General features: G+C 50.9%; 1 protein-coding gene and 1 long non-coding RNA gene across 6 annotated transcripts in view; one reads left to right on the top strand and one right to left on the bottom strand.

The window, feature by feature from the left end:
* Positions 1-17846, bottom strand: part of PSD2 (pleckstrin and Sec7 domain containing 2) — a 73774-nt gene that overhangs the window by 45747 nt on the left and 10181 nt on the right. For 3 of the 4 annotated variants that reach the window (XM_074313619.1, XM_074313618.1, XM_019740370.2), the window contains exon 2: positions 217-369. The gene's annotated coding sequence lies outside the window, so the exon portion shown is untranslated. Of the gene's footprint in view, positions 1-216; positions 377-17846 lie in introns of those variants that run through there. The other variant, XM_074313620.1, reaches the window with a different exon arrangement.
* Positions 267-15885, top strand: LOC109451838 (uncharacterized). 2 transcript variants are annotated; one of them, XR_012489800.1, is made up of 4 exons: positions 267-394; positions 3443-3617; positions 7970-8059; positions 13825-15885. It is a non-coding gene; the product is annotated as an uncharacterized LOC109451838 (long non-coding RNA). The 2 variants fall into 2 exon arrangements; XR_002138040.2 differs by lacking the exon at positions 3443-3617 and having other exon boundaries at positions 292-394.

Here is a 17846-nt window from a genome sequence, read left to right as displayed (position 1 = left end):
TCCTTCGGATGCTCCAGCCACCACAGAATTGATCTCGAAATGTAGCTTTGTTAGCAGAGCCTGGCTGGCACGGAGGGCGGAGGGCGGCGCCCGCCTCCCAACAAGCGTGTCCCACCCCCGGCACCCCCTCACAGGCCCCCAGCCTGGCTTCGGGAGGGGCGGGGTCCCGGAGCATGCGGTGCCCTGGGGACAAGGTGGCCCCGCGGCCCCACTCACCGCTCCTGGCCCCAGTCGCTGGGTCCAGCCTCTCACGGCGGGGCCATGCAGAGGCCGCCGCTGGACTGACCGTCCCACTCCTCCGCTGCTGCCTGTCGGGGCTCCTGTGCCCGCTTCTGTCCCTTCGGGTGTCTGAGCCGCGCTGTGGAGAAGCTGAACAGAGATGGGGGGACTGACGGTAGGAGGGAGGAACGGAAGGAGAGAAGGAGGGAGGGAGGAGCGGGAAGGGAGGGGAAGGGTGGGGGTACTGCAGGCGGCGGGTGGCGGGAGCGGAGCCAGGAGGCGACAGTGACCACCCTAGCCGGCTGGCCCGTCACGCCTCCACACCAAGGGCTGGACTGTGCGCCCTGACCCAGCCCGGGAGGGTGCAGCCAGCCCCGTCCAGCACAGCCCCGTGCCGGCCCTTTAAGAAAGTGGGGGAAGGGAGCACCGCGAGGTTCCGCCCCCCACCTTCCTAGCCCTGCCGGCCCCAGCTGTCCTCTAACCCCCGCCCCCTGGGCAGGACCCTGCGGGCCCGGACCCTGAGCCCTCGGATCCGTTGAGCCCTCCTCCAGGTGAAAGAGGGAGCGGTCCTTGCCCTCCACACCCAGGGGAGACCCGACCCTGACAGCGGAGGAGTGAGGGAGGAGTGCAGGGGGCAGGCAAGGTGGCTGATCCCAGAGAGAGAAAGAGAGAGGCAGAGCCTTCCCTACCTACCTATCACCGAGACAGACAGAGGGACAGACAGACCGGAGTATGCGGTTAGAAGGAGGGCTAGGGACAGAGCTGGAAGGGGTGGATACAGGAGAGAAGGACAAAAGGGAGAGACCCTGCGGGGGGAGGTGAGGAGTGGGTCCAATGAGGGACGCAGAGCTCCAGCACAGGTTAGGGCATGGCTGCCCTCGGCAGAGAGACCAAGGGTGCTCTGGACTGTGTAAACCATCTCTCAAGGACCCTGCCCCACACACCCTCCCCCATGATAGTCACCGCTGTGAAGTCCTACCCCCATCCCAAGACCCTAGCTCCAAAGAAGAAAGTTGACAGTATTGTACCTGGGCTAGACACAAGGAAGAACTTCCTGGCTGTGAGGCTCTTGCAGGGTAAGACTGCACCTCTCAGAGAGGTAATAAAGGGCCCTGCTCATAGGGATCTAGCGAGAGCAGGAGCTATGGGGTGGAGGGGAGGGTGAGCAGACCCAGTCCCACAGAGAAGGGTGCTCACCCTACCACAGGAAGCCACTTTCCACCTCTCTCCTTCCACTCCAGTCCTCCAGGGGCTGTTTACTACTATACCAGCTCCTTCCCACCTCCAGATCTTTACAGGTATTCCACCCTCTGCCTGGTCAGGCCTTGATCCTGCTGTTCTCCATGAACTCCTACTCAATCCTCAAATCCCTGCTTAAATGCCCCTTCCTCCATGAAGCTCCCTCTGACCTTCTTTCTACCCATACACACACAGTCAGGTTAGGGACTCTCTTCTTAGGAAACAGAGGTTGAGAGAAAAGAGGACTTGCTGACCTATGAGGGGTGTCTATGCTGTAGCAGTAATTGGAGGTGCAGGATCTGAGGTAGAATTAGTCCCCTCCCTCTTCAAATTGGGCCACAGCTAGAGCTGCGGTTTCAGCAACGACGGTGATAATTCTGCTATTAACTACATCTACAATGTGCCAGAGTCCACACTAAGTGCTTTCCATGTGTTAAATTTAACCCTCAAAACACTCCTGCAACCCATTTTACAGTTGAGGAAACTGAGGCATAGCCACTTGCTTAAAGTCCCAGGAAGTCTGACCCTACAAACACTGCTGGGCAGTTGAAAGGGCACTCTGACCACACCCCTTCACTGCCCATCAAACCCTAGGACATCCCCACAGAGCTCAGAAACAAGGGACCACTCTGTTGCAGGTATTCAGGATCTTCTGGAAGGGCACAGAGGGAGCATGGCTTCTCTGTTGTCCTACCCTGTACCTTCTGCCCTCTGCTAGCTGTAGGCAGGGATGGCTGGCAACTGGCAACCGGCTATGGTGGGTAATGGAGGTACTGTGTTTCCCCAAAAATAAGACCGGGTCTTATATTAATTTTTGCTCCAAAAGACTCATTAGGGCTTATATTCAAGGGAGGTCATCCTGAAAATCATGCTAGGGCTTATTTTCCGGTTAGGTCTTATTTTCGGGGAACCATGGTAACGGCTTTATTTCCACACTCCTCATCCTCAGGACCTCAAGTCACAGTTGAACCACCTTTCTGAGCTTCCACTTTCTCATCTACCCAATGAGGATGGTCATAACCTCTCCCTGTGCAGCTGGGATGGAGATAAAAGGAGCTGATTTCTCAGAGCCCACCCACCAAAAACCTGACACACAGATGCACTAACAAACAGGCCATGGCTATTCTAGTTGTAATGAGTGACTTACTCATTGAATGCATTATTTCATCTTTGTCCACCGAGATGAGCTCTGAGCCTCCTGAAGGCAAGGTCTGCCTTGTTCACATGTATCCTTAGCACCCAACACACAGTATGGGTTAATAAATACAAGTGAAAGGAAAGAATGGAGGGCGGGGGAGGGAGAGACGGAAGGAGGGAGATACAGCAGCCTCTCCACTTAATCTGGTCCAGGCTGTTGCCCAGAACCAGTCCCTGGTCTGGATCTGCTCCCCATCCTTGGCAGCTCTGGGAGCCTGTTGCATGAGCAGGCCCAGGCCGAGAGACCTGGGTTCTAGTCTGGCCTTTGCTGCTTCCTGGCTGTGTGGCCATGGGAAGCTAGATCCTGTCCCTGAACCTCACTTTCCCATGTCAAGTGGAACTAGCTCAAAGAACTGAAAGGGCTGTCACAAGGCCACAGGTGGGCTCTGTGTGAAAGAGTGCTTTGGGGGCCACAGATATAGGAGAGAGAGTTACTATTATTATTTCTTGTAGCTACTTCTGCCTCTTGAAAGAGAACAGGGTCAGCATCCTCTCACCCAGCAGCCAAAACACACTATATAACCCAGCAGCCCTCCAGGAAAAGAAGAATCTGCAACTTCTCCCATTCCTCCAAATGAATTCCCTTTCCTCCTCCCTCACCTCCCCCCACTCCCCTAAGGGTGGGTCAAAAGGCTGGTGCTGGAGGCTAGGCAGGGGCAGGGGCAGGGGTAGGGGCGGGGGACACAGTTCCTGGCCCTCTCAGCCTCCCGCAGCCTCTACCATTGTGAGGCCTCTACCAGACCCCCTGCCTCCCCAGGCCTAAGCAGGGCCTCCTGTTCTTCCTCAGCCTGAACAGTATAGGACATCAGAGAGGAGAAGAGGCCAGAATCAGACCCATCAACTGGAAGAAGGCATTTGGATCCAAACCTGGACCCAGAGGAGGCTTGGCTCATAGATAACCCGAAACACCCAATTCTCCCATCTTCCAGCTGGGAGACGGAAGCCCGGGGAGGAGAGGCGAGGTAGGGATTCCCCAGGCCAATCCCGGAATGCTCAGTGAGCACCTACTCTGTGCCCAGTCATGCGCCAACCCCACCCTTGCCCCCAGCACCTCCAAGAGAAAGGCCCCAGCCCCTGTCCAGTGTCCTCGCCTGACACTTCCCACCTCAAATGTAATGTTCTAGGACCCCTCCCACACTTATACACCCCAAATATTTTTAACAACCTCACTTTACAGGCAGGGGACCAGCAATGCCTTCTCTTTCATTAACCATCACTCAAATAATTCTTCTCAACCCTCCAGCTACTGTCTCATTTCTTTTTCCCCATTACAGCAAAGTTCCTTGAAAAAGTTGTCCATGCTCTCCAATTCCTATTCCATTCTCTCTTGAATGCACTCCAATCTGAGTCTCATCCCCTCACTCATGCCCATTCCACTGATACAGTTCATCAAGGTCATGATCACAGCTGCTGAGTACAGGTGTACAGGTTGCACACTGTACAAATGTACCTGAGATTCACAAGGGATGGAGAGGGAGGTAAAATCCAGCCTGCTGTCCCCTCACTCTGTTGTGTGCCCGGTACAAGGCTACATCTGGCTGGGGGAGGGATGCCTTGTCCTTTATACTGAGGTATCTCCCTTCTGTGTGCCTGCACAGATAGGGTTACCTGGAGGGCCTGCCTCTTTCTAATATTGGTATAAAGGAACTAGATAGACTGACTGTGACCTGGTTCCCAGTGATCACCATAAATGCCAAACCCAACAGTCAATTTTCAGGTCTCATCTTAACACAATCTTAACATTTGATATACCCCTTCCTCCTTGAAATATTTTCTTCCCCTGACTTCCAGGACTCATTACTGCCTTAGTATTCCTCCTACCTTCTCATCCTCTTTTGCTGGTTCCTCCTCCCCCTCCTGACCTCCACGTGCCCAAGCGCCCAGGGCCCAGTCCTCCATCTTCTTCTCTACCTCACTCTATCCCCTGGGGAGACCTCCTTGCCTTCAAAGCCCATTTAAACCCTGATGATTCTCAGTGTGTGATTCTCCAGCCCCAACCTTTTCCCCCTGAGGTCAGACCCAACTGCTGACCTAACGTCTCCACTAGGATATCCAAAGGACAGCTCCAACTCATCCCAACCCAAACTGATCTCCTCTTCCTCATCACAGAAAATGTTACTACCATCCTTCCCTCAGCTCAGGCCAAACACCTGCGAGTCATCCTTCCCTCTCTTTCTCTCACACCTCACATCCAAGTAAATCCTACGGGGTTTACTTTCAAAGTATGTCCCAAATTGGCCACTTCTCATCAGCTCCTCAGCCACCATCCTGTCCTGAACCACCATTATTAGCCTCCTAACTGGTCCTGCTGCTTCCACCCAGCCCCACTACCAACATTCCCAACACAGCAGCCAAAGGGATCGTGTTAAATGTACATTAGATCATATCACTCCTGCTCCAAATCTTCCAATGGCTCCCATGTCACTAAATGTTAAACCAAGTCTTTGCCAGGGTTACAAGGTCCTATATGACCTGGCCCCTGTCACCTCTCTGACCTCACTCCTCTCTAGCCACTCTGGCCTCCTCACTGTTCCTAGCCTCAGGACCTTTGCACTTGCTATTCTCTCTGCCTGCAACACTAGACTCACCTCACCCCCTTCAGCTCTCTGCTCAGATGCCACCTTCCCCAACCACCCTACCTAAAATATTACCCATCCCTCCTCCATGTCTCCCCTTTGTCTGCTTCCTTTTCCTCTATAACAGATGTTTGTACACCACATTTTCTTGCTTATTCTGGTTATTGTCTGTCTCCCTACCATCACTATCATCACTAGACCATAAGCTCCAGGAAGGCAGGACATTTGTTCTTTCGCTTCTGTTTCCCCAGGGCCTACCCCTTTGGCTGGCACATAGTAGGCACTCAGCAAAGCTCTCAGATAAAGAACACACCAACAGATAAAGAAGAGAACTGCAGGTGCTAAAAAGTACTTTAAAACCAAAAAAAGGGGGGGATGTGATAGCACCTAGCTGGAAGCGTGGGGACTACTTCAGCAAGGTGGTCAGAGAAGGTCTCTCTGAGGAGGTTTCCCCCAGGCTGGGACACCCCACTCCAGGCCCACACAGTGCCATCTTCCCCCATCACAGTACGCATCACGTTGTATCATTACTGTCTGGACTGGGCACGCCATGAGGGCAAGGACCCTTCTCACTCCTCTCTAGGTCCCCAGTTCCTGAGCCCAGGGTCAACATACAGTAAGCACCCAAAGAATGGAGGAATAGGGGTCATAAGTGAATCCACACAGGGGCCATGGGACTCTGACAGGGCCCACATAGGGAAGCCATGCAGTAAGGAGCTAAGCAGGGAGCCATAGAGGCCTGGGAGGAAGGGGTGTTTTTGGAGCTTAAGGGTCTGATTTGTACAATCCCCAACGTTACCTACAACTCCTGGGTTAGCTGGGAGGGAGTGTGGGAAGGAAAGATCATTCTCACCAGACAGCTCCTAGCTGTGAGGTGATGATTCATCCATTCATTCAACAACATTTACTGAGCACCTACTATGTGCCTGTGTGCCAGGCCCTGAGAGGGGGTGAGGGCAGGGCCCAGACAAAGTCCTTCCCTCTACAGCTCAAGGGGAAATATCCTTGTAGGTGGAGTTTCCTGAAACAAACAACCTATTTGCTTCACCCCATTTATCACAAAGTGAAATCATATTTTAGGGATGGGTTCTACTAGTCTCCTGCCAACTACCTCCCTAAACTGTGAACTCCAAAAAGGGCAGGAACTGTGTATCTTGTTATTGCTGGATTGCCAGCATCTAGCAAGGGCCTGGAGTATAGTAGGAGCTCAGTAAGTATTTGCTGAATGAATGAATGAATGAATGAATGAATGAATGGTAGAATAGGAGCAGGTCACTGAAGAAGATAAGGATTTGGACTTGCAGGCAAGAGGAGAAGGCCAGTGGGGAGAGGGCACTGCCTGAGCCAGCATGAGGTGGGGGAAGGTCGCCTCGAGGGGAGCACAGCCATGGGTAGGACAGAAGGGTGACTGCTCAAGCTCTGAGAGCTGCCTGTCCCACCCCTCCCCCAGCAAATGTGGCCCTGCCAGCATTGGTCCCGGGCTGGTGGACAAAGCCCCACAAGGAGTGCCAGGGACTTGCAGTGCCTACAGCCAGCCGGCTGTGGGCCCAAGGCACAGGCAAAGCCTGGCCTAGAACTTTGTCTGAGGGCCTTTGTGAGCCCCGGGAGCCTGTCCAGGGGAATGCCGGGAACTGGCCAGGGTGCTACGGGGTGGGCACTCCCCTGCTTCTGGAGGTCCAGCTGCCCATCCAAGCCTGAGTTAATGGGGGCTTAGGGAGAGGATCTTTAAGGTTGGGGAGATAACACCACCCTACCCCAGGAAGTCGGAGCTGCTAGGGTCAGAGGAGTCAGCAGATCCCATCCAAGTTACGGAGGCCCTGAGAGGCTAGGGCATAGCTGGGGACATGCGAAGTTAGGGTTGAAGCTGACCCTCCCCTCATCCCACGCATTGCCCCCAAGAAGCCCAGCGGGAGGGAGTAGGGCAAGCCTTTTTCAAAGCGACAAGTCTACTCCTGCCCAGGGAGGCGCCGGGGTGGTTCCCAGGAGGGCGAGCTCCCGGCTGCGTGAGGGGGGCCTTTCGAGGCCCAGGCGTCTCGCTATCTCCGTCTGCTGGCCCAACTCAGAATTACCAGAGCGTCGCGTGTCACGGGGCTGAGCACGGTCTTGGGTCCTCGGCGCCAGGCAGCCCCACTCTCTCTCACACAGAAAGGAAGTGAACAGAGGTCATATGGGTCATCCCAATGCCTCAGCACCACACCCAGCGGCGCCCCAAGGTCCACCCGCAGGCCCTTTGTAACCAGCCTCCGCGCTGGGATGCTCGTTGGTTCTGGAAGTACTTGACCTGGTCCAACCTGAGTATTTCCTCAACTTGGCCCAAGTGTCTCCGAAGGCCATGCTCTTCCCCAATACGGATGGAAAACCGAGAATCCACTGACGATCCCATGGTGACGTAGGCCCCCTCTTCCTCGGATCTGAGCGGAGTGCAGGTACCTCTCCCCACCGTAGCCGGGAAGGCAGGGGTCTAACTGGCCGAGATCCGAAAGGCCACCCCGCGCAACTCCTTCCAGAGCCCTTCAGAACACAGTCCGTGAAGGAATGGGCTCTTTTGGGGTCAGGACGCCACCTGCTGGTGCCTACAGGCATTGTACCTACCCCACCTGGCATAATCACTGGCTAGGTGAGACCACTGATGACAGTAATCACAGCCCCTGACTTTTATTGAGTGTTCCGTGAGCCAGGTTCATGCTAAATTCTTGGCATGATCTCATTTCACACATTAGCTCATTTCATCCTCACAGCAACCCTGTAAGGTGGACATCATTCATCCCGTTTTACCTATGAAGACTGAAACTGGGAAAGTTGTGCCCTAACCCCAGAACATAACTCTAGTAAGTGTCAAAGCCCAGACTCCAATCCCTGAGTGTGTACTTTAACTGGGCTCTTCCGCCTGCAGTGGAGGTGGGGAGAGTGGCAGCTCAGGAATGAGTTCTGTCAGGGAGAGCTCCCCTTCCTATTTCCCGTCCCAACTTTGGGCACGAGCCATCTGAGCTTGGCTTGCAGCTGGTATAGCAGGAGCCCTCAGTCTGTGTTGCCCCTTTAGTGTCTATGTCCTCCCCTTAAAGCTTGAGAACTCCTCTAGTACAGGGCCAAGAAAAATCTGTTTCCATCACCACCCCCACACTGCATTCAGCACTAATCATCAAGGGCCCTCTGTATGCCCCTCTCATTTGGGACCACCACTGAGGCCACCCACCCTACACACCCTGCAGGGCCCTACTCCGCCCCTTCCTCACTTCCCAATTCAGGAACTCAGGCAGGTACAGTATAAGTGGTTGCAAGTGACAGAAACTGGCTTCAATGCAAAGGGAGGGCCTTATGTAAATGGAAAGTCCAGGAGTAGATCCAGCCACAGGCACTACTGAATCCAGGCTCCCAAGTGGGGTCTTTCTCCACATCTGTAGCCAGTAGTCCTCTGTGCTGGCTTCATTTCCAGGCAAGCTCTTCCAACAAAGTGTCAAAATGGCTAAAGTAGCTCTGAGTTTATGTCTGGCTTTGAGGGCAGAAGGCTTCCCCCCATGCCTAGAATACAAGCAAAATTCTCAGAATTCAGTCTCATTGGCCCAGCTGGTTGAATACATCATGGCCAGCCCAGAACCAATCCCTGTGGCCTAAAGTGTCACTGCCCTCCTTGGAGTGAGGAGTGGAGTCAGCTCCTGGCAATCTATATAGAATGGTGGTGGGAGGGGATGTGTCCCAAACGAAAACAGGGGAAAAGTTACCGAGAGGAGAATGGCTGCTGCACAGCAAACAGCACCAATATCCACGACAACCGAAGCCCACATTTTCTTGGTTGAACTCGTTTTTAGATTGCAGACCTCCTCCCAAATTATCATACTTTCTTCCTTCTTTCATTTATTCATTCAACAAATTTTTGCTGAGGCCCTACCTGTACCAAGTACTATTCTAGGTGAATCATGTCAGTAAACAAAAGAGAAGAAAATCCTTGCCCTCCTGAATCATTTCCAGTGGAGGTGGGAGGAGAAAAAAAAACAATGAACACAATAAATAAGTAAAATTTATAATATTATAGATAATGATAAGTACTACAGGGGAAATGGGGCAGCATAAAGGGGATCAGGAATGTGGACAGGACGAGGAATACTGCAACTTTAAATAGAATGCTATTGATAGACACTTTGAGAAGGTGAATTTGAGCAAAGACAAGAAAGAGGTAAGGGAATTTGTCGTGTAGCTCTCTGGAGGAGGAGATTTCCAAGGCACAAAAATAGCCAGTGCAAAGGCCCTGAGGTGGGAGTGTGCCTGGTATGGTATTGGAACAGCAAGGCACAAAGAGAACAAGGGGAAAGTGCAGGAGATGAGGCAGAGAGCTAGCAGGGGCGGCCAGATGACATAGGGCCTCGTAGGCCATTGTAAGGACTTAAGCTTTGACTCTTAGTGACATGAAGAGCTACCCAAGGTTTGGCGCAGAGGACTGACCTGATTTGACTTATATTTTTAAATGATTTCTCTGGCTCCTGAGCTGGGCATAGATTGAAGGGGCCGAGCCTGGAGACCAGCAGGCGCCTACTGCAGAATTCCAGGGGAGGGTTGATGCAGACTCGCACCAGAGTGGAAACAGGTGAGAAGTGGCCAGATTCTGGATGTATTTGAAGGTAAAGCCAATAGATGAATTGAGGGACTGGGTGTGGGGTGTAAGAGAAAGAAAGGAGTCCAGAGTGAAGCAAAATTCAGGACCTGAGCAACAGGAAGGATGGAGCTGCCAGGAACTAAGGGGGGAAGTGGGGAAGAATGTGTTAGAGGAGAAAAAGCAGGTGCTCACTTTTGGATCAGTTGAGTTTGAGCTGTCAATTGGCCACCCAAGAGGAGATGTCAGCTAGGCAAGCAGCCTGGGCTACAGATGTACATTCGAGAGGAGTGATGAGGCCACCCAGGAGTGGGGGAATGGGTGTCAGAGGACCAAGAATGGGGAGCTGAGGGCCTCCCGCATTAAGAGGTGGGGGAGGAGAAAGGGGAGAAACAAGAAGGGGGGCCGAGAAAGAGTGTCCCGAGAGGTAGAGGAAAAGCAGGAGAATGTGGGATCCTATAACCAAGTGAAGAAACAATGTCAAAGAGGAAAGAGATGAACCGGGTCAACTGCTGCTGATGGATCAAGTGAGATGAGGACTGAAAATTGACACTTGAATTTAGTGACATGGAGCTCACTGGAGACCTTGACAAGAATCATCACAGTGAAAATGGTTGGGGAGACCCTGATTAGAGAGGGATTATGAAATAGTAATTAGCAAGCTTCATAGCAGCATTGTTCACAATATCCAAAAGGTAGAAACAACCTAAGTGTCCACTGACAGATAAATGGAGAAACAAAATGTGGTGTACACATACAATGGAATATTATTCAGCTTTTAATAGCAATGAAATTCTGACACATCTACAGCAGCGATGAACCTTGAAAACATTATGGTGATATAAACCAGACACCAATGGACAAATATTGTATATTTCCACTTATAAGAAATATCTAAATAGCTAAATTCATAGAAACATAAAGTAGAATAGAGGGTACCAGGGGTTGAGGGGGAGGGATGAATGGAGAGGTATTGTCTAATGGGCACAGAGTTTTTGTTTGCAATAATGAAAAAGTTCTAGAAATAGATAGTGGTGATGATTACACAACACTTATAATCTACCTAATGCCCCTGAATTTGTACACTTAAAAATGGGTAAAATTGTAACTTTTATGTTACGTATATTTTACTGCAATAAAAAATAAAATTAAGTGGCCTTCAATAAAATAATTAACAAGCATCTGTTGAGTACCTACTACATGCTAGACACTGGGCCAAGATCCAGGGGCTATGACGAGCCACTGGGTGCCCACATGGGCTCAACCAAGCGTTACCCCAACCCCATTCTGTTCCCTTTGTTCTTCAGCCCCTGGGCAGGTAAATCTGGGGACTGACATGCAGTGCTGGCTGTGTAGAGATTGCAGAGGCATGTTTGATGAACGCTGTACTGAGACCACGGTGGAAAGCCACAGCTAGATCCCAGGTCCCTGGCTTTGCAGCTGATACAGAAGTCACCATCAAGGATTACTGATAAATAGAATAAGGGCAGTGCAAAAGGAGACCTTTAGAGGCATGCCACCAAGCTCTGTCCTCGGCCCTAGACTTAGCTGATCCATAGGCTTTCCGTGTTTGTTTTTTGACCAATAATTTGAATGAAGACCTAGAGGCATGTACAACGTGTTTACAGAAACTGGAAGATGGAGGGAGATGACTTCAGAAGCCAAAAAGAGGCAACAGAGTGAGTGGCTAAGACCACAATGTCTGGATCCAAACTACCTGGGTTCTAATCCCAGCGCTGTCATTTATGACTGCGTCAACTTGGGCAAGTTACTTAACCTCTCTGTGCCTCAATTTCCTCATCTCTAAAATGGGGATAATAGTAGATCCCTTGTAGAGTGGTTCTGAAGTCTGAATAGGTTAGCTCAGTGGTAAAGTATATGGTAAGTATGGCACATGGTAAGTATATGTGAGTTTGCTACTCTCATCATTATCAGGACTGGCTAGAGGGTTAAGTCAGAACCAACAAGATAAAATTTAATGAGGACAGATGGAAAAGCCAACATCCAGGTTCCAATAAAGCAACTGTACAAGTTCAGGGTCAGGGAGACCTAGCTGGGCATCCATCCATTCATCTGTCCATGAGAAATATCCCAAGGTATCCATCAAGAGGCAAATGGATCAACAAACTGTTATACATCCATACAACAGAATTCTACTTGGCAATAAAAAAGAACAAACTACCAATGAATCTCCAAAACATTATGCTGAATGAAATAAGCCTGACACAAAAAGAGTAGATACTGCATAATTCTGTTTTTATGAAGTTCTAGAATGGGCCATTGTGGAAAGAAATCAGTGGAGCAGGGGGTGACTAGGAAACTTCCTATAGTGATGAAAATATTCTTTAACTTGATAGGAGCTAGAGTGTATATGCACTTGTCAAAACTCAACCAATGGGGGTGGCCGGTTAGCTCAGTTGGTTAGAGCATGGTGCTGGTAGCACCAAGGTTGCCAGTTCGATCCCAGCATGGGCCACTGTGAGCTGCACCCTCCTTTAAAAAAAAAAAAATTTTTTTAAAGAAAAACTCAACCAATGGTATACTTAAGATTTGTGCATTTGGGAGAACTGCTCAGGAGAGCTACTCAGGAGATGAAGGGCTGGAAATATTATTTATGGGGAACTGGGACCATTTAATCTGGAGAGAAGGCTGGCATGGGGGTGGGAGGGTATAGTCCTCTCTGCCACCCACTGGAGCCTTCATGCAGCAGGTAGAGGCACTGTTCTGTGATCCCAGGGTGAGCTATTTCCAACAGTTGGACAGCACAGGAAGCCAGTTTGGTCTCACTAGAAGGAACTGCCCTACAATGGAACAGTTTGCCTTTTAAGGCAGTGGGCTCCCAATTACATGAGGCGTGCAAGAAAGATGGGCAACTGACTGTCAGGGGGTTAAAGAAGGGATTTCTAAGCTGACCAAGAGAATGGACTGAGGGTCTGAGGTCCCTTTAAGCAACTCATAGTGAAATTTTAGCCTTCCTGACCAGACAAAGTGTCAAGGGAACTCTGAGGCCATTTCTGACAGTGGTGGCAGAGGAGGTCATCAGGGAGAACTTTCTGGAGACAGAGGCCAGATCACTGTCCTTCTGATTCTTCAGTCTCCAATCTGTGTGATTCATCTTACTGACTCCCTGTCTGGGGTCCTCTAGCCTTTTCCAGATAAAAACAAACAGGGCCTCAGTCCCTGCCTTTCTGCATGATCCTGACTGACTTCCTGCTCCTCTCTGGGCCTCAGTCTCCCCCTCTGTTCAATGGTTTCAACTGAAACCATCTATGTTTTTTCCTCCAGGGATGGCCAAACTGCCACAGTCACACACTTATATAGGGATGGGGGGCGGGGTCAGTGGGAGTTTTTTTGAGGGGGACCCAGCTTACAGTCCTCAGAGGAAATTCAGCAGAAGTGACAGGAGCCCCAGAGTCAGGCCAGGGGCTCAGCCAGGTTTCCTAGATACTGGCCTAGCTTTCAGCCTGAGGGGAAGGTCAGAAAGGAGGCCTGATGTTACTATGGGGTGTTGTTACCATGGTGATGAGGGCATACATCTGAGCTCATCCCAGGGCCCCTGAAACCCTCTTCCTCAGGGGCCTCCAGGAGGTCACAAGTCCAAGCCTCCCTCCTAGTCTGTCCTGGCCCTGCCTAAGGTAGGAGGGTGCTCTGATGAGGCCAGGAGACAGATGAACAAATCTGCACTGCCCTCCAGATAAACTCATTCAGCGTGGGCCAGTGATTAGAGCACAGGAGAGGTCGGGCAGGCCTGGGCTGATTCCCTGTGCTGAGTGACGTTGGGCAAGTGCCTCTACTTTTGGGGGTCTGTAAAGATGTTGCTGTAATGATGAAATGAGATGCCACTGGGATGGCGATGAGCTCATGATTTCATTTTATCCTCACACACACAGCCACTTGGAGGCTGAAACAGACCGCAGAGCCCCGCAGACATGCGTCCCCAGACCTACCCGCCCCTCTGTCTACCCCACCTTTCCTCTCCGACTCCTTACTCTCTCATCCTCTCAGCAGCTCGGCGACCTCGGCTGCCTCCACGCGGCCCTTCTCGGTACTGCAGCAGCCGGCTCGGCTCACCTAGTAGCAGGTGTGCCCTGCTTCTCCGCCACACCTCCACCCCCTGTATCCCTTGCTGCCTTGCAAAGGTAGGGCATGGAGTCATCTCCTGGTCGCAGGTGGGCAAGCCCTCGTCTCCAAACCTTCAAAGACCGATCATTTTCATAGACCAGCCTCAACCCCTAGGTATGGCTCCGATCCTTCCTGCTGGCTCCAGGCAGGTGGTAGGAGCCCAGGAAGCAACACTGCGCTCTCCTGCTCCTGGTTGGGGCAGCCATTATGGGCAGGTGGGAGGGGGGTGCACAGCAAGTTCCTGAGATAATGGTCAGGGGCTTTGTGTCCAGACACACACATGTAAGCACCAGGCCTCCATGTGCACACACACACAGGCACACACCCATAGCACCAAGCGCCAGAAAGTGCACACTGTGACATCACCAGCCACTCAGCCATTTTTCCGTCCATCCACCCCTCTGTCCCAGTGTGCCCCTCTGCCCCCTTCATCCCCACAACCTGAGGAAACCAGTGCTTACTATAAATTGCAAATATAAACTCCTTTCTGAGGCCTAAAGCCCTAGATCACCCAGCCCTGCCTCCCCCTCAGACCACACCTCCCACCACCAGCCCCTTGCCCATTATTCACCATTCCTCCTGCAGTGCTCACTCACACTTCAGGTCCCCTGCATTTACCGTTCCCTCTCCCCACAGTGCTCTTCCACCAGATCCCTTTGGCTGCTTTCTTCCATTCTTTTAAGCCTCAATTTAAATACCACCTCCTTCCAGACCACTGGAGCTAAGATGCTCCTTTTCCTCCATTCTCTCAAAACATATTTCCTTCAAAATGTGTATCCTAATCATTAGAGAAATGCAAATCAGAACTCCAGTGAGACCTCCTCACACCCATTAGGATGACTCCTAAAAAAAAATGAAAAGAAATAAACAGAAAATAACAAGTGTTAGTGAAGATGTGAAAAAATTGGAACACTTGTGCACTGTGCAAGAATGTGAAAGTTTGCAAAAGGATGCAGCCACTGTAAAAAATTAAAACTAGAATTAGTATATGATCCAACAATTCTACTTCTGGGGATATACACAAAAGAATTGAAAGCAGGATCTTGAGGAGATATTTGTACACCCATGTTCATGGCATGTATACACATACAATGGATTATTTAGCCTTAAAAAGGAAGGAAATTTTGACACACGCTACAACATGGATAAACCCTGAGGGCATTATGCTAAGCAAAATAAGCCAGTCACAAAAAGACAAATATTGTATGATTCCACTTATATGAACTACCTAGAGGAGTCAAATTCATAGAGACAAAAAGTAAATTAGTAGTTGCCTGGAGCGGGGAGTGGAGGGAATGGGGAGTTTCAGTTGTAGAAGATGAGAGCTCTGGAGAGGGATGGTTGTGGTGGTTGCACAACAATGTGATGTACTTAATACCACTGAACTGGACATTTAAAATGGTTAAGATGATACTAGGTTGGTGCAAAAGTAATTGTGGTGGGCCGGCCCGGTGGCTCAGGCGGTTAGAGCTCCGTGCTCCTAACTCTGAAGGCTGCCGGTTCGATTCCCACATGGGCCAGTGGGCTCTCAACCACAAGGTTGTCGGTTCAACTCCTCGAGTCCCGAAAGGGATGGTGGGCTCTGCCCCCTGCAACTAAGATTGAACACAGCACCCTGAGCTGAGCTGCCTCCCGGATGGCTCAGTTGTTTGGAGCGCAGGCTCTCAACCACAAGGTTGCCAGTTCGATTCCTCGACTCCCACAAGGGATGGTGAGCAGTGCCCCCTGCAACTAAAATTGAACACAGCACCTTGAGCTGAGCTGCCTCCCAGATGGCCCAGTTGGTTGGAATGCATCCTCTCAACCACAAGGTTGCTGGTTCGACTCCCGCAAGGGAGTACCCCCTGCAACTAGAAAACGGCAACTGGACCTGGAGCTGAGCTGCGCCCTCCACAACTAAGAAACAACTTGAAGCTGAACGGCACCCTCCACCACTAAGATTGAAAGGACAACAACTTGACTTGAAAAAAAGGCCTGGAAGTACACACTGTTCCCCAATAAAGTCCTGTTCCCCTTCCCCAATTGAAAAAAAAAAAATGAATGGTGTCAAGCCTTTAAAAAAAATAAGTAATTGTGGTTTAACAGGTTAAAAACAATTGCAACCACCGCAATTACTTTTGCACCAAACTAATCTCTCACCACAATTAAAAATACGTATCAAAACATTTGTTTGCTTATTCAATCCTGCCTCACTCACTACACTGTGACGTCCCTAAGAGCGGGGCTCTGTCTGTGTGGTGTCCCTACACGTGCTGTCAGTCACTGAGGGCCCGGGGAACAAGACACACAAGGTGCCCTCTCCCCTGAGGCTCATGGCCTGGAGGGGGGGGGAGCAAAACACTAAACAAACAAGTAAACAAAATGGTCACCTATCAAGGGCTGTGTGGAAAATTAGCATAGTGAACCTAACAGAATGGCTTCATTAGGGAGCTGTCGGCTGCAGCACTCAGATACACCATCCCAGAGGAAGTGACACTTATGCTAAGACCCAAGAAACAATAAAGTGTCAGTCAGAGCTACAGAGGGAACAGCAAGTGCAAAGGCCCTGAGGTGAGGAGGGCCTGGTATGCTAGAGGAACAGCAGAGCTGGGAAGTGGAGAAGCAGGGTGGAGAGGAAGGGAGGAGGACTGGGAGGAAAGAGAGGAGATGGCAGGGATTCCCGGTGGTGAAGGAGGGGGGCCTCACTGAGTCACCAACCTCCTCTTCCATGGCAGCCTCTAAATGCCTGGCTCTGCACTAAAAGTTTTTGTGGATTAGCTCAGAGCATGCTCACGACAGTCCTTGGGGAAGGTATAGTCATTATCCCGTGGTATGAAGGAGGAAACAGGGTCAGAGAGCTTGGGCAAGTTGGTGGGTCTGGGGCTACAGTCAAGGACAAACAGAGGGAGAGGGAGTCTTAAGCACGCTGTACTGCTTGCTCCTTCCCTGCCCTCCTCAGGGACCCAGGTTAAGGTGGTGCTTTCCTCCCACCAAGCTGCGATGCCACCCTCATTCCCTCTGCCTCGAATGCAAGGGCCTCCTACAGGTGGCTGGGCTGCTGGCTGATCACTGCCAAGGGGTTTCCGTTCCTTCTTTTACTGTCCCCCAAAAAGTAAGCTAAGGAGAGAGAACCCATCCCCTCTCCCTCACCTAACTAGAGACAGGTACTGGGAGAGGGGAGACAGAAACCCATCTCCAGATCCACAGGAGCCTATTTCTGAGGCCCGTCTGCAGGTCTCACCCTTGGGGAGCGTAATCTTAAGGGGAGGGCACCAGGAACCCCATGAAGTTTGCCAGGCTGGATGGCATCCTGGTAGTCAGTGAAGAGGCCCCCTTCCTAAGGCCCAGGCAGCAGCATCTTCAGGCCTGCGGGGCTGGCTTCCCCAGATGCCCAGCACTGTCCCAAACCCTGGACTGTGGCACACCTGAAGAGAGCAGGACCCCAAGGAGGGCTGAGGCCTCCCAACAGCTGGGAAGTGGTCACAGAAAAGGAGGCAGTCCCGCCCTCACAATCCCCCATCCTAACATAGAGCTGGAAGGGTGTTCCCCACAGGGCCAGTTACATTGCAGGACCCAGCACAAAATGAAAATGGAGAGCCCCTTGTTCAAAAAGCAAGGGAAAAAGACATAATACTAAAGGTACAAAATAGAAAACTAAATATATATAAAGCTTTTTCCTTTCCCATGTAGTCTCTCGATTTTTCACCCTGTTTATTTGTTGTTTAATGTCATTCTAAGTAAAGAAAAATTTAAAATTTAAATAAGTTGCATGAATTTTACCGTTCATCCATATTTTGTGTGATGCCAGTTTTAAATGCTATAATATACGGGCATTTCACTCGTATGCAGAATCACCAAACTTACACAGTTTGTATTTTGTAGCATGTGCATACATATGTATTTCTTACCAGAAAAGTGGAAAAACTGCA

Source organism: Rhinolophus sinicus, linkage group LG10, assembly GCF_036562045.2.
Source record: "Rhinolophus sinicus isolate RSC01 linkage group LG10, ASM3656204v1, whole genome shotgun sequence".
Taxonomy (NCBI): domain Eukaryota; kingdom Metazoa; phylum Chordata; class Mammalia; order Chiroptera; family Rhinolophidae; genus Rhinolophus; species Rhinolophus sinicus.
This window is presented reverse-complemented; position numbering and strand designations above follow the sequence as displayed.